The sequence below is a fragment of the Triturus cristatus genome, chromosome 4_2 (assembly GCF_964204655.1).
Source record: "Triturus cristatus chromosome 4_2, aTriCri1.1, whole genome shotgun sequence".
Taxonomy (NCBI): domain Eukaryota; kingdom Metazoa; phylum Chordata; class Amphibia; order Caudata; family Salamandridae; genus Triturus; species Triturus cristatus.
In genome coordinates, this window is record NC_140586.1 from 914,175,479 (window position 1) to 914,191,680 (window position 16,202).

The 16,202-nt window shown below is 49.1% G+C and overlaps 1 protein-coding gene across 1 annotated transcript in view; it reads left to right on the plus strand.

Moving 5' to 3' along the window:
- HYI (hydroxypyruvate isomerase (putative)) overlaps window positions 1–16,202 on the plus strand; it is a 129,306-nt gene that overhangs the window by 83,186 nt on the left and 29,918 nt on the right. The window lies entirely within an intron of this gene.

A 16,202-nucleotide genomic window follows, 5' to 3' on the forward strand; every position in this document is an offset into this window, starting at 1 on the left:
TACTTCCATACTTAGATGCCTCAATACCGAACAGTGTTCTGTGGTTTGTTTCTCATTTGGATGTTTATGGGAGATCTGACACTCAATGCAGCCTTCACAGACTTGTTCCCACATCCACAGATTTTTCATTTGAGACCGATTTGGGGAAAGACTGTGACAAAAGTAGTTCACCGACGCTGCCCCACCAATGCAGGTGCTGATCTAGAGTTTGGCGGACGGCCTGCTGGGTCAGTGGAGGACTTCGCCTCTACTCCTGTGGCGAAGGACCGCCTGCCATATTTAGAGTTCCCTTACTGCTTGCTGGAGGTCTCTGTGCCTACAGGGCACCCGCTGGTGTGGTGGACGATGATTCTTTATTTTTGGCCCACTCTGCATCCTGCATTTTTGTTTTTCTCAAATAGATTTCCAGGTGAAGTTTGGGAAAAAATAAAAAAAATTGTCTTAGCACATCGGTCATTGTTTCCCCTGCCTGGGCTCACGATGGCATGCATAGCGACCTTGGGCAGAGAATGTCTTCAGTAGTGGTTCCTCTCGAGATAGTCCTAGATTTCAGACAGCAGAGCCAGATCAGACCTATGCTGGTGGTTCTGCCACCTCGATTGGGGTGGGGGAACTGCAAATTTGGTGGGATAGGAGCTTGTCGGCTTTCTCTAAATCACCTTCCAAATTACGTGGACTTCTACAAGGCTGCCTATTGACCTCTCCCGTCCAAAAGGTATCATGAGAGTTTGCACGGTCAAATTTGGGATTGATTCCAAATAGAAAATGAAGGAATCATTTATGAGAGGAGACAGCTATATTCCAAGTTGTTGATCCTTCTCCAGTTAGCAGTGGGGCTGGTAAAAGAAGATCTCAAAAACAACTCCTCAGTGAGTGAGATTGAACAGCCTCCCTTTTCGGACAGCTTGTCAACATTGTTTCATGTTAATGCTCCCTAAATCCTCTGCTCCCGGGTGAAGACAGAGGCCTCTCGGATGACAGGGGAAGAGGGAAGAGGAGGAATCTAATGGCCTTTCTTTGCAGGTGATGAGGCTGTTCTGGACTAGACCCAAAATTATACTCTGGATTAAACTCAGCAACAAAAAAAAATACACAAAGGTATTGAACATAAACTGCAATGGCATGTTTTAGTCATATCTGTGTAACTAGTGTGGGGCTGTTACTGGTCCATAAGGTCAGGCGAGGCCTGAGGTGTCAGTTACAAAAAAGTGAATGCTCCTGGAAGAATTTTGAAGATGAGACTTTACACACTCGATGCACTTTTGGGGGCTTTAGAATCACTTCAATGAGGCCCTGAGACCCCACCCCGTGCCCCCACGTCTCTAATACGCCTATTTTTACTTTAATTGAGATAAATGTACATTTGAAAGGCAAGAGTGGCTGAAAAGTACAGTAATTTGAAATGCCACTCTGTCTTAAGCCATACCCAAATTCGAAAGCACTTCAATCTCTTTACGCACTTTGGGGACCCACCCACTTTTTTAGTGAGGTGTATGTCCGGATACGTATGCTTTGATTTATGTTTTGTTAGCAATATTTTAATACATGTGTTTTCACATGTATGTTCTTTTTATGTAAGTTATTGTTTGAGGCATATGAGCTGCAGAATTCACACTCTGTGCATGAGATCGCCATCCGGTGTTGGGCTCGGATGCTTGCACCTTGTTGTCTTGGAAGAAGTCTTTTGTAGTCACGAGATAGGTGACTCATCCTTTGGACGATAGTGCGCATGGGCTTCAACTCCATCCTCAGATTGTTGTTTTCCGCCATCAGGTTCGGATGTAATTTCTGCGCTCCGGTTCGGTACTATTATTCAAACCTTTTCGACACGCAAATCATCAAAAAAACTCGATGGTATTGTTTCTTTTGCGTGCCCTTCGACGCGCTCCTCAAATACCCGATTCCAGTCGTCGACGCGGGCCACTCGGCCTATCGACGCCTTTTGGGCCTACGGCTAATGGAAAGGACTCCATTTAAAAAATGCCCCCAGTGTGGAGCTAAATTCCCACACAGCGACCAACACAAGGTCTGTAACCTCTGTCTCTGGCCCGAGCACGAGGAGAGTAATTGCTAGGCCTGCACCTCTTTTCGATCCAAAAAGACTATCCGTGATATCCGGACCCGACGACACGTTATGGCGCAACAAGCAGCTCCGGTGGCGGAAGACATCTTCAGCGAAGGCCCGATGTCCCAGAGGAGGATTCAGAGGATCTGGAAATCGTTTCCGAGGCAGACCACTCCGACGACCACATCACTCCAGGTCAACAAGTGAGCACAACTGCGCCTACCCCAACCCCACCTGAAAAAAAGAAGGCTCCGGTCAAGATTTCGCCTGGTGGCCCCAGTCGCGACCGAAAGAAAGCTTCAGAAGCCCCGCCCCCGGGCCAGGCTCCGAAGACAAAGGAGAAGCCTTCCGGCAGCTCGGCACCGGCCAAACCGCATATCAGTGCCCCGCAGACACCATCGGCACCGAAGCCGGGAGCGCATCCTACTCCCGCAGTCCCCAGAAAACAATCTGCACCGAGCACCTCGGCGCCGAAGGAAAAGGCCTCAGATCCGAAACCCAAAAATTCGGAGCCGAAAAAGTTTTCGACAGCGAAGCCGAAGGATCCACAAACCCCTTCGAAGGCTCCAGAGCAGAAATCTAAACCTCGCTCGGACTTGAAAAAAATCGGTGCCGAAAACGACTACCGAAGAGGAAGAACTTTTTCGACACTCCAAGTGGACCCCAAAACAGGACATGTGGTCAATGTCCCACACAAGAAGAGGAAATTGGACACCCCACACATCCCTGAGGTGCCTGCAAAGAAAAAGACTGTGCTACTTTACCTTTACGACCCTTTTCTCCTGTTCTTCCTCCTAAGCCTTTCTCTCCACCACACTCTCCCATACTCACCACCACCACAGGATGAAGATGATTTAGGGGGTGGGGAAGGGAACAATGACCCTTTCACTAACTCTGATGACAACACAGATGTACCACAGGACGATTGGGATGATTATGATGACCCAGTAGGCCCTCCAGACCCCGATGTATACCCAACAAAGCCATCTCCCCCAGATGACAATATTGGTTTTAGCCAGCTTATAGACAGAGCTGCCCATTACCATGGTGTTCAAATGTATTCGGACCCTGCAGAGGAGGACTTCCTAATAGACACCTTTGCACAGTCACAAAAAACTGTACAAACTTTGCCAATGCTAAAAGGCGTCATTAAACACGCCCCAGCCATATTCAAAGACCGTGTAAGGGCTAGAATTCTCAACCCCAGAATTGACAAAAAATATAAACCCGCTCCCAATGATCCTACCTACATCAAGGGTCAACTACCTTTAGATTCCCTAGTGGTCACCAACGCTAGAAAACGTGCCAACTCTGATGCTCCACATCCGGACAAGGAGTCTAAATTATTAGATGCGTTGGGCAAACGAGTTGCCGCCCAAGCAGCTAATCAATGGAGGATAGCCAATGCGCAGGCATTACTTGCCAGGTATGATAGGGCTCATTACGACCAACTAGAAACCCTATTGCAGCATTGGCCTCATCGATACAAGACCAAGGCCAATTATCTATTTCAAGAGGGCAAATTAATAACTAATGCATCAATCAAGTGTGCCCTTGATGCAGCAGACACCGCATCCAGGTCCATTAGCACTAGTGTGTTACTGAGACGGCATGCCTGGTTGCGCATCTCTGGCTTCAAACAGGAGGTACAAACAACTATACTCAATCACCCGTTCAACCATGAACAACTGTTTGGCCCAGCTGTGGATACAGCCTTAGAAAAAATAAAAAAGGACACGGAGACTGCTAAGTCCATGGGAGCATTACGGTCTCCATCTACACGAGGTTCCTTTCGGCGCTCCTTCTATAGAGGCGCATCCAAGAATAATAGTGCAGACACTGCTTCTTCCTCATACAAAAACCCCACACAAACATCCCCTAACAGGGGATATTTTAGAGGTGGATACAGAGGAAACAACAACAAAGGAAGAGGCTGAGGTACCAACAACACTCGCGCCTCTCCCTCTAATAAACAGTGACTTCCCTCCACTCCCTCCAGACCATTCCACTCCGGTCGGAGGGAGACTCTCACAGTTCCTACCTGTCTGGAAATCCATCACCACAGACAAGTGGGTAAGACAGATTATCCAGTATGGTTACTGCCTGGAACTTACAGCAACTCCACCCAACATACCACCCAAGCAGCGTCCAATGTCCACGGAACATCTGCCACTCCTCAAACAGGAAGGGGCATATAACCAACAAACGGAGAAAAATATTGCTAAGCACGCTTAGCGCTATTCCAGTTATCGCCGGCTATCGCTGGAATGTATTGCCTGGATAGCGTGTTAACAATACGTTTCTCCAAGGCGATAAAAATTCCAGCAATAGCGTTGAAATGCAGGAATATCGCTGGAAATCAAGCAATATTCCTACAGCGATAGGGAAAACCTTGTAAATATCCCCTGGTGGTCGTAGCACGAGAATCCACCCCCCTTAATAAGGATAGCTAAGTCTGAAAATGATCAGTCGTTCGCTTACGGCGATAACCGTGGTTAGCGCGGATTTTATTATCGCCATGTGTGTCAGGGCAATGCTTGTAAATATCGCAATGTGAAGTCAGCGATATTTTACATGTTGTTATGTGTGGAAACGCCCACTTTGCATCTCATTAGAGATGCAAAGCGAGGCGTCGGTAAAAAGGCTGCAAACATGCGCTAATGCATGTTAGCACTGCCTTGTAAATAGGGCAAACACATTATCTCCGCTTTTTTGGCTTTTATAGCCAAGAAAGCGGAGATAAGGCCCTTGATAATATACCCCGAAGTTCTTTCACTGCTTCAAAAGCATGCAATAGAACCAGTCCCCATACAACATCAAGGAACAGGAGTTTACTCTCTATGGGGCATATTACCAACAAACAGAGAAAAATATCGCTAAGTGTGCTTAGCGCTATTCCAGTTATCGCCGGTTATCACTGGAATGTATCGCCTGGATAGCGCGTTATTAACAACGCGTTTCTCCAGGGCGATATAAATTGCAGCAATGGCGGCGAAATGCAGGAATATCGCTGGAAATCCAGCGATATTCCTGCAGCGATAGGGAAAACCTTGTAAATATCCCCTGGTTGTCGTAGTGCGACAATCCACCCCCCTAAATAAAGATAGCTAAGTCTGAAAATGATCAGACGTTCGCTTACGGCGATAACCGCTATTAGCGCAGATTTTATTATCGCTATGTGTGTCAGGGCAATGCTTGTAAATATTGCAATGTGAAGTAAGCGATATTTTACATGTTGTTATGTGTGGAAACGCCCACTTTGCATCTCATTAGAGATGCAAAGCGAGGCGTCGGTAAAAAGGCTGCAAACATGCGCTAATGCATGTTAGCACTGCCTTGTAAATAGGGCGAAAGCATTATCTCCGCTTTTTTGACTTTTAAAGCCAAAAAAGCGGAGATAAGGCCCTTGATAATATGCCCCCAAATTTCCTAATCCCCAACAGGGACGGTACCCTAAGGCCAATATTGGATCTCAGACCCCTCAATCTCTACATAGTCAGATCATTTTCACATGATCACTCAACAAGTCCTTCCACTGCTTCAACAGGGCGACTTCCTTGCCACACTAGATATCAAGGACGCCTACTTTCATATTCCCATACACCCTGCTCACAGAAAATACCTAAGGTTCACACTGGACGGCCAACACTATCAGTTCAAAGTCCTTCCATTTGGGGTGACCCGAGCACGCAGGGTGTTCACAAAGTGCCTTGCAGTAGTAGCGGCACACTTGCGAAGACAACAAATCCATGTATTTCCATACCTCAACGACTGGCTCATAAAAGCCAAGTCATATAACCAGTGTGTTCACCACACTCATCAAACCATTCAACTGCTACACAACTTGGGGTTCACAGTAAACTACACCAAGTCACATCTTCCACCCTCCTACATGCATCAGGTTCTAGGTGCCACAATAGACACTTCCAAAGTTCTAGCAGACCCCAATCCAGGAAGGATAACCAGCATGCAAACCCTCATCTCCAAGTTTCAGCCCCAACACTCCCTCGGAGCACGAGTGTTTATGCAGCTCATAGGAATGATGGCCTCTTGCATTTTTATTGTACCTCACGCAAGACTTCAGATGCGCCCTTTACAGGAATGCTTAGCACGTCAGTGGAACCAGGCTCCAGGTCAACTTAAAGATCTAGTGTTGATGGACAGCCGCACACATCGCTCTCTGCAGTGGTGGAACACACAAAATCTTTCCAGAGGGCGGCCGTTCCTAGAGCCGGTTCCACAGATAGTGCGAACAGCAGACTCATCACTCACCGGCTGGTGAGCCCATCTCCTAAACCACACGATTCAGGGCAGGTGGACCACTCAACAAAAACTGTTCCACATCAATTACCGGCAATATTTCTAGCGTTAAAGTCGTTCCAAACACATCTCCTCAACAAAGATGTCCTAGTTTGCACAGACAATATGACAGCAATGTATTACATACAGAAACAAGGAGGAGCACACTCTTTGCAGCTGTCTCATCTAGCGCAAAGTATATGGAGATGGGCCATTCCACAAAACATATATCTTCTGTCGGACCATCTTCCAGGGGTGAACAATCAGATGGCGGATCTGTTAAGTCGTCAGACTCCACAGATACACGAATGGGAACTTCATCCGCAAGTTTTTCAACCCTCCTTCCAGATGTGGGGCAGACCAGACACAGATCTGTTCGCCACACATGAAAACGCAAAATGCCCAACCTTCGCCGCCAGGTTCCCACACCCATTGTCCAAGGGCAATGCGATATGGATGAACTGGTCAGGCAGATTTGTGTATGCTTTTCCACCACTCCTGCTCATTCCACTAGTAGTACGCACGCTCAAACAACAGTCTCTCAAAATTATCCTAGTTGCTCCAACATGGGCACGACAACCATGGTTCACAACACTACTCGAACTCTCAGTAGTTCCACACCAAAACTTACGTCTCTCCCCAAAGCTGCTAACACAGAACCATGGAGAGATAAGGCACCCAGATCCAGCACAACTGAATCTAGCGATCTGGCTCCTGAAATCCTAGAGTTTGGTTACCTCAACCTCCCAGCGCACTGTATAAACATTATTAAAGAAGCCAAACGCCCCACTACTAGAGCTTGCTATGCAGCTAAATAAAAGAGATTCGTCATTTACTGCAATAATAATAAAATGACCCATTGGATGCTTCAATTCAAAACATTATCTGCTATTTGCTACACCTACAAAGATGCAATCTGGCATACTCATCGATAAGATTACATCTGGCTGCCCTTGCCGCTAACCTACAAAACAGACAAATGTCATTGTTTAGAGTACCCGCCACAAAGCTTTTATGGAAGGCCTTAAAAGGATAATTCCACCCAGACTGCCACCCTCTCCAGTGCGGAACCTAATCATTGTTCTTACTAGACTCATGGGTCCCTGATTTGAGCCTTTACAAAAATGCGAATTACAATTCCTTACATGGAAAGTGGCTTTCCTTGTTGCAATCGCCTCTCTCAGGAGAGTAAGTGAGATCCAGGCTTTAACCATACAAGAACCATTCTTACAAATACATCGTAAGAAGGTGGTTCTTGGGATAAACGCAAAATTCCTTCCCAAAGTAATCTCTGCTTTCCACCTTACTCAATCAGTAGAGTTGCCAATATTTTTCCAAAATCCTGATTCTGCAGCGGAAAGGGCTCTTCACACACTCGACGTCAAAAGAGCTTTACTTCACTACATAGACAGGACTAAAAACTTTAGGAAGACAAAGCAACTGTTTGTAGCTTTCTCTCCACCTCATAAAGGCAATCCAATTTCCAAAGCCGGAATTGCCAGGTGGATAGTAAAATGTATTCAAATATGCTATCTGAAAGCAAAACGTACGTTAACAATTCCCCATAGAGCACATTCAACACGCAAACTAGGGGCTTCCATGGCATTATTAGGTAACATTCCACTAGAAAACATTTGTAAGGCAGCAACATGGTCTACAACACACACCTTCACCAAACACTATTGTGTAGATGTGCAGGCAAAGCAACAAGCTTCTGTAGGCCAAGCTGTTCTTAGGACACTTTTTCAAACCACTGCAACCGATACAGGCAACCACCGCTAGGGGAGACACTGCTGTACAGTCTATGCACAGTGTGTGAATTCTACAGCTCATATGCATCTGTTCTTAGCATGTAGAGCTGCAGAGATTCACATGTCCACTCACCTCCCCAGAACCTGTATCTGTTCCAGTGTTATCTTGCTTAGATACATTCTCATGGACATCTTTCTGTTTATTACAAACTCCATCATTTCTCTTCATGGCGAATAACAATCTGAGGATGGAGTCGATGCACATGCGCACTATCGATCAAGGGAGGAGTCACCTATCTCGTGACTACAAAGACTTCTTCTAAGACAACAACAAGGTGCAAGCATCCGAGACCAACACCAGATGGTGATCTCATGCACAGAGTGTGAATCTCTGCAGCTCTACATGCCAAGAACAGATGCATTCTGGTAAGTATAATTTTCCTTCTAATGGATGGGTGCCTATAGTTTCCTCTGGGCTATTTTTGAATTTTCGTAAGATTATTCCTGTTCCACAAACAATGTGACACAATTATACAAAGCAGGGGAATCGTAGATGTGTAGCTATGGACATAGTTTTAAGAAGTCTATAGTTATCTATTCTAGGTGTCTGATGCAAGACAATGTGCTTGACAACATATCCTATTTTGATATTGCCATTGTTTGTCAATCTCGTTGTTCTCCTGGAAGCTATGCTATATGAGGTGCTCCAATGAGGAGCTCAGGAGTCACTGATAGCTCTCCAGCTGCCTGTAAATAGGTCCCCAATGTGCAGCTTTTGTGCTTGAAAAGCTTTTGCTAGGTATGTTTCCAAAATTGAAAATGTTGTATTTAAAAGTAAAATGTGTGCATTTTCAGATTAGCTGAAGTTTGCAGAAAAAATATTTTTAAGGCTGATATTTAAATGGTGATTCATGTTGCGTTGAGAAGTCTAATTACTGATGTTCATTTTTAGGTGCCAGAGGGCATTGCATATATCACTGGTATGACATTTACGGGCTTTCAGAATTTAATTTGGTAAAGCATTTTGTTCGAGGCATGTGTGCTGTAGATACACATGCTGTGCATAAGTCCGTCATCTAGTGTTGGGCTCAGATGATTACACGTTGTTTTTGTTCCAAGATGTTTTCTTTGAGTCACGAGGCTGTGTGACTCCTCCTCTTGCTAATACTGCGCATGGCCATCGACTCCATTGCCAGATTGTTTTTTTTTCTGCCAACGGGTTCAAATGTAATCTCCCACACTCCAGTTGGTGACTCTTTTGTGCTCCCTTAGGTTAGCTAGTTAAAATTTAGTCAATGGTAATTGATGTTGTTCCCGCCCACACTGCCGCTTGAATCTGGGTCTCCCGAACCAAAAGCAACCGCTCTGATAATTGAACCACACACTCATACAGGCTCGAGCTCATACCCGCGGCTTCTAATCTCACCTACCGATTGACTGCCGCACTGCCATCCCAAAGTTACATGTGCGGTTGCATTTCAGGCAAATTATCACCATATATCACCGCGCCACCCGCAGTCCGCCACCGCATATTTGCGGCGCAAAGCGAGTTTAAAAAAAAAAAAAACAGTATCGCCGCCGCTCTGAAAACGAGAACACCTCTCCCGTATATCGCAGCTGTTCCTTGACTAACCCATACTTCACCACGCCTCCCCGCTGTCCTTTCCAATATTCTCGGCGCGAAGCGAGTTTATTCAAAACGTTCTAATATAAAGCCCAAAAAACACCCCCTAATGCGGGCGACATGCTACGCCTGGGCCCCCTCAAGCCTCCCATGCCATGCTCTGCGCCACCGCCGACGGGTAACCACGATTGGTCGATGACGCTCCTGCAGGTAGGCCGAGGTCCAAGGGGACAAAGAGATCGAAACCAGACTGGTGCAGCCTAAAATACCTTACATGGAATTCACAGCGCAGCCTGATGATGTCACCTCAGCCCTTCCTTATCCATCCCTTTTCTCTGCCTCATCGGGGGTCAGCCACGTGGCGCTAATAAGGGCACCCCTCCCCTACGTGCGGGGGGCGCCTGGTCATTGTCTCAATCCTGTAGTTAAATCTCTGTTTTGTGCCATTACCCTTATTCATCGCGGGTCTTCAACTCACCTTCTCGGCCTACGGGCGCGCCGGGCTAGGCCTCTTTCATTTCAAATTTATCGAAGAATGACCTGCTAATGAAACACACTCCGTTCCGTTTATGTCCTAATTGTTATTCTATATATATCCCCATACCGACCAACTGTAATCTATGCCTCTCACCTGAGCATCGAGAAGAAAGCTGCAAAGCTTGTAAGTAATTTTTCATTGATGAAAACTCTTAGAGATCAACACGCCAAACGTCGAGAAATGCAGCTAGAGATCAACACGCCAGACGTCAAGAAATGCAGCTAGTGATCAACACGCCAGATGTCAAGGAATGCAGCTAGAGATCAACACGCCAGACGTCAAGGAATGCAGCTTGAGATCAACAGCCAGACTTCAAGGAATGCAGCTAGAGATCAACACGCCAGACGTCAAGAAATGCAGCTAGAGATCAACACGCCAGACGTCAAGAAATGCAGCTAGTGATCAACACGCCAGACGTCAAGAAATGCAGCTAGAGATAAACACGCCAGACGTCAAGAAATGCAGCTAGAGATCAACAGCCAGACGTCAAGAAATGCAGCTAGAGATCAAGAGCCAGACATTAAGGAATGCAGCTAGAGATCAAGAGCCAGACGTCAAGAAATGCAGCTAGAGATCAACAGCCAGACGTCAAGGAATGCAGCTAGAGATCAAGAGCCAGACGTCAAGGAATGCAGCTAGAGATCAAAAGCCAGACGTCAAGGAATGCAGCTAGAGATCAACACGCCAGACGTCAAGAAATGCAGCTAGAGATCAACACGCCAGACGTCAAGAAATGCAGCTAGAGATCAACACGCCAGACGTCAAGAAATGCAGCTAGTGATCAACACGCCAGATGTCAATAAATGCAGCTAGAGAGGGAGGAGCCTAGCGCGCAACCAAGATGGCCGCGTAGGCTTACGGCTCTCGAGGGCCTCCGCAACCTCCCACGTCTATCCTGACTAAATCCTGGTTAATTTGACGGGCTTTTGCTGATGAACTTGCGCTGAGGTGCCACCCGTTTTCCAAATTCAGATCGGACGCCGGGAACCCGAATGGTTGCGCTCCGAAGTTTGCGGCCTGCTATTGCCTTGGTCCCGATCTCGAGTTGGTGAGGTGCCCGGGTACGAAGTGAACAACAGCGGCATGCTGGGCTTGACCTGCCACGTACCCCGCACTTTCACTTTCGTTTTCAAGTTTGTTGTCTGATACCGGCTGAGGGACTTTGGTGTTTCAGAGGAGCGCGGATGGCAGAGTGTCTGGCCTGACTTTCGGACTATACACGGGCTTCCTGTCTGCGACTGCTGTGTTCCATTGAATTAACCACCTGATCCTTGTCCCTGGTGCTGGCGGGTGCCAACCTTGGTGGCCTCCGGACGATGGCGGCGAGACTAGACGGAGACAAGTCGAAACCTAAGTCAACCCGGAGGGGAGCCTATACTCAGGTCAACAACATGGATCGTTATGCGCAGCCAAAGGGATCCCCTAGTGGCTCGAATAAATCGCCTGAGAGGTCCAAAGAGGTCTCGGGCCCATCGTCAGAATTGACCTTGCAGGACGTCATGGGCGCCATTGAGGAGATGAAGGCTGCTGTGGGTCAGCGGTTTGATACCCTGGCTCATAAATTGGACGCGGTCCTGATCGATGTGAATTTGGTCAGGGCAGACCTGTCCAAAACTAACGAGCGGGTCGACTCCTTGACTCAAGCGGCGTCGAGCCTAACTGTGGATGTGGCCGCCCTGCAGACGGAGGTCCGTAGGTTGCGGCTAGCCAGTGACCTGACGGATCGTCGACTTGAGGACTCCGAAAGCAGGGCTAGACGGAACAATGTTCGTATTATTGGAGTGCCGGAAAGATCGGAGGAATCTGCTGCTGATCTTTTTGTTGAGGATCTAGTGCTCAATCGTCTCGCGCCCAAGGGACTGAGCAAGTTCTTTGCGGTGGAGCGGGCCCACAGGATTCCGGGTGGTGCGCCCAAAGTGGGTGCTCCCCCGCGGCCTATAATCGCCCGACTCTTTAACTTTCGGGATAGGGATGCTATCCTTCAGGCGTCGAGGGTGGCCGGGCCGCTGAAGTTTGAGAACTCTAATGTCAGCTTTTACCCGGACTTCACGCAAGCGGTCCAAAAACAACGGCTGGGATTTTTGGGCGTCAAACGGCGCTTGAGGGACATGGAGCTGAAATATGCGATGTTATTCCCGGCTAGGCTGCGGGTTGAGTTCCGGGGTCGCTCACACTTCTTCGACCGGCCGGAGGCGGTTGGAGACTGGTTGGATGCCCTGCCTCGGGGACAGGATCGAGACACTCGGATGGCGGAGAGGATTTGGTGAAGCAGGACTAGAACTTGATTCCTGGTGATGGACTAGACTGGTGACGTTTTGTACCTTGGCTCAACTGGACACTAGTTTGACACAATATGCCCTTCAAATGCCTGGAGGTTGTGGGGAGCTTATTGGGGCCCTTTCCTCCTTCTGGGGTTCTTTTCGTGGTCTATGTTAGGGCGACAGGCACACTGCGAGTTGGGGGGGCTGTTTGGGCTCAAGCAGGGGTGCAGGGAGGGGGGGAGTTGTGGTTTGGGGATCGTGGGGGAGGGGGGTTGTTGGGGACTGTTTGTTTGTTCCGCAAGGCAATGTGAAGTTCTCTGCTGACTTGTCCGGGTGGTGCTTTCCGGGATGTGGGTATCCTGCACGGGAGTGGGGTGGGGGGTAGGGGATTGAGAATCCTTTCGTGGAATGTGAATGGATTGGGGGACAGGATCAAGCACGGGGTGGTGTTGCAGTTTTTGAAACGGATTTCGCCCGACATTGTTTTCCTGCAGGAGACACATTTGATTGGGAACTCCTTCCATGCCCTAAATAGGAGGGGCTATCGCCTTGCTGCGCACTCTGGTTTCACTTCTGGCTCTAGGGAAGTGGGCATTTTGGTTAGGGCCTCTCTTCCACTGGAGGTGGACGAGGTGCTTCACGATGATAGGGGGCGTTATGTGGCACTGGTGGGGAGATGGGAGGGTAGGACTGTTTCGCTCGTTGCTGTTTATGTGCCTCCGGGGTTACAGACGGCTACATTTGCTGATTTGGGGCGTCTGGTCCTGGGACTCCCTGGGGGGGTTCTGGTGTTGGGGGGTGACTTTAACGCTGTTGTATCCGGGTTGGAGGACCGTCGCCCCCCCAGGGATCTCCCTAGGGCTCAGGCCTGGTTGGGTGGCTTCCTGGACACTTTGGGGCTTGTGGATTGCTGGAGATTGATGCACCCGGGACAGGCGCAGTACACCTTTCACTCGGGGGCCCATGGGAGTCTCTCGAGACTCGATTACATGCTTATGCCGGCGATCCACGCTGGGATGATTGGGGAGGTGCGTCATTTGGCCCGAGGTATTTCTGACCATTCCCCTATATGGTTGCAACTGAAGGTTGTCCCTGAGGCAGAGGGGAGAGTAGTGCCCATTAACCCCTGGTATTTACGTAACCCTACGGTCCGTGCGGTGATGGTCAAGTCCACCGATCACTACTTCCACGATAATGTGGGGTCGGTGTCGTCGGCTGTCTCCCTATGGGAGGGTTATAAAGCGGTGGTCAGAGGGCAGGCCTTGTCACTTATCTCCCATGTTAAGAGGTGCGGGAGAGCAGAGGTGGTTCGCCTGGAAACTGAAATAGCTGAAATGGAGGAGGACTTGGCGCGGGGGGTCACTGACGAGAAATTGCACGTTCTCAGCCTCAAACAATCAGATTATAGAGCGTTAGTCACGGATGCCGCTAAAGAGATGAGTAGAGAGCAGCAAGGACGACTGTATGATGTGGGGGATAAGGGCGGAAAGTTGATTGCTTGGTTGGATAAGAAGGAGAGAGCGAGCAGGGTGGTGCCCGTGGTGGAGAGAATGGATGGAGTCCGTGTGACTGACCCCGTGGAGATTGTTGACTGCTTCGCGGATTACTTCCGCGGGGTATACTCTCCGGTTTCTGTGCGTTCGGAGGAGGATTCTCATCTGTTGCTTAGAGACATCGCACTGCCAACCCTATCGGAGGCTGATGCAACACTGATGGAGGCGAAGTTGTCGTCAGATGAGATCGCTTTGGCCACTCGCTCGATCGCGTCTGGTAAGGCTGTGGGTCCCAATGGTCTTCCCATTGAACTATATAAGTTGCGTCCCGATAAGATAGCGCCGTATCTCCGGGACATGTTTTTCGCGGCACATGCGGAGGGTTTCCTTCCCCCTGACCAACATCTCGCCACCATAGTTGTGATACACAAAGAGGGGAAGCCGCGAGATCGCTGCGCCTCCTATAGGCCCATTTCGCTGTTGAACGCAGAACCCAAAATCCTGGCTAAGGTATTGGCTAATCGGCTGGTTCGGGTCGTGGGCGACCTGATTCATCAGGATCAGTCCGGTTTTATACCCCATCGGAATACCGCCCTGAATTTGAGGCGGTTGCACGGCGTGCTTGCTAGAGCGGAGTTTATACGTGAGCCGGCCATCTTGGCATCTTTAGATGCTACTATGGCGTTGACACTTTGGAGTGGCCGTATATTTGGGCCGTGTTGGTGAAATTCGGGTTCGGCCCTGAGTTTATTGGTTGGGTAAAATTACTGTATACTGACCCATTGGCTCAGGTTGTGGTGAATGGTAGGGTGTCGGCTCCCTTCGCACTGGGGAGAGGTACGCGGCAGGGTTGTCCGTTATCACCCCTTCTTTTTGCACTTTCTTTGGAGCCTCTCACCGCTTGGTTGCGTTGGGAGCCGTCGCTGCGGGGTATTAGATGGACGCCGGAGTTCGAGGACCGTGTCTCCCTTTACGCGGATGACATCCTTCTGTATCTTACCTCTCCCCGACAGTCGCTAATTGTATTGGTGGATGTATTGAATTCCTTTGGTCGCAACTCTGGCCTGGTTATCAACTGGGCCAAATCATGTGTTTACGTCCTCTCGGGCGAGGCCCCCCTCCTGCCGCGGGATTGCCCTATCCAGATTGCTCCACTGGGGTTCAAATATTTGGGAATCTTTATCTCTCTGGATCCCGCGGTCCACTATGAGCGAAACCTTCTCCCTCCCCTCCAGCGATTGAAGGCCGACGTCGCGAGGTGGCGACGACTGCCGCTCTCGCCGCTCGGACGGGCGGCATTGTTTAAAATGATGTCGCTACCTCGCTTCTTGTACGCTTTGCAAAACACTCTAGATGTCGTGCCAGCCCGTTATTTTCGTGAGGTGGAGGGTCTTCAGCGCCAACTGTTTTGGGACGGGCGGCCGCGGATCGCTCTCGCCAAGTTGACGCTCCCTTGGTACGATGGGGTGTCGCCCTCCCCGATATTAAAAGCTACTATTGGGCGTCTCAATTGGCGGCGGTGAACCACGGGATACACGGTCCTGCCTTAAATCCGGCCTTCGAGATGGATAAATTACTGCTCCCGGGTGGGGATTATAATAGGGCGCTGTATTCGGTGACCCCGGATGCGCGGTTGACAGGACCCACGTGTGTGGCATGCGGCAAATGCTGCGATGGGGTGGAGGGATCGCTTGACTCGGGCGACGCCGTTGTACGCCTCCGGGCGGCTGGGTTGTTTGTGAAAAACGAAAGGCTTTGAGAAATGGGATATGATTGGTATATGTAAGGTGGGTGATCTTTGGGCAAAGGAGTCTTTCAAAACGTTTGAAATGCTTAAAACCGAATACAAATTAAATGATAGAGAGTATTTCCGGTATGCACAAGTCTACCATGCGCTGTGTTCCGTCTTCCCGGACGCTGCTGCTATCCCTGAATATTCCCCGCTGGAGGATAGAGTGTTGGATGGCTATGTGCCTGACAGCACTATCTCTCTGATTACAAAAAACTTATTAATGATCGCGCGGACTTGTGGATCCGTCTTCGGGAGGCATGGACGGGCGACGGCTTGGAACTAGACGATGAGGACTGGGTATCGGCGGTGGCCTCCCATAAGGAGGTGGCGATCCCGGCCCGCTTACGATTTGTACAGCTGAAGATCCTCCATAGAGTGT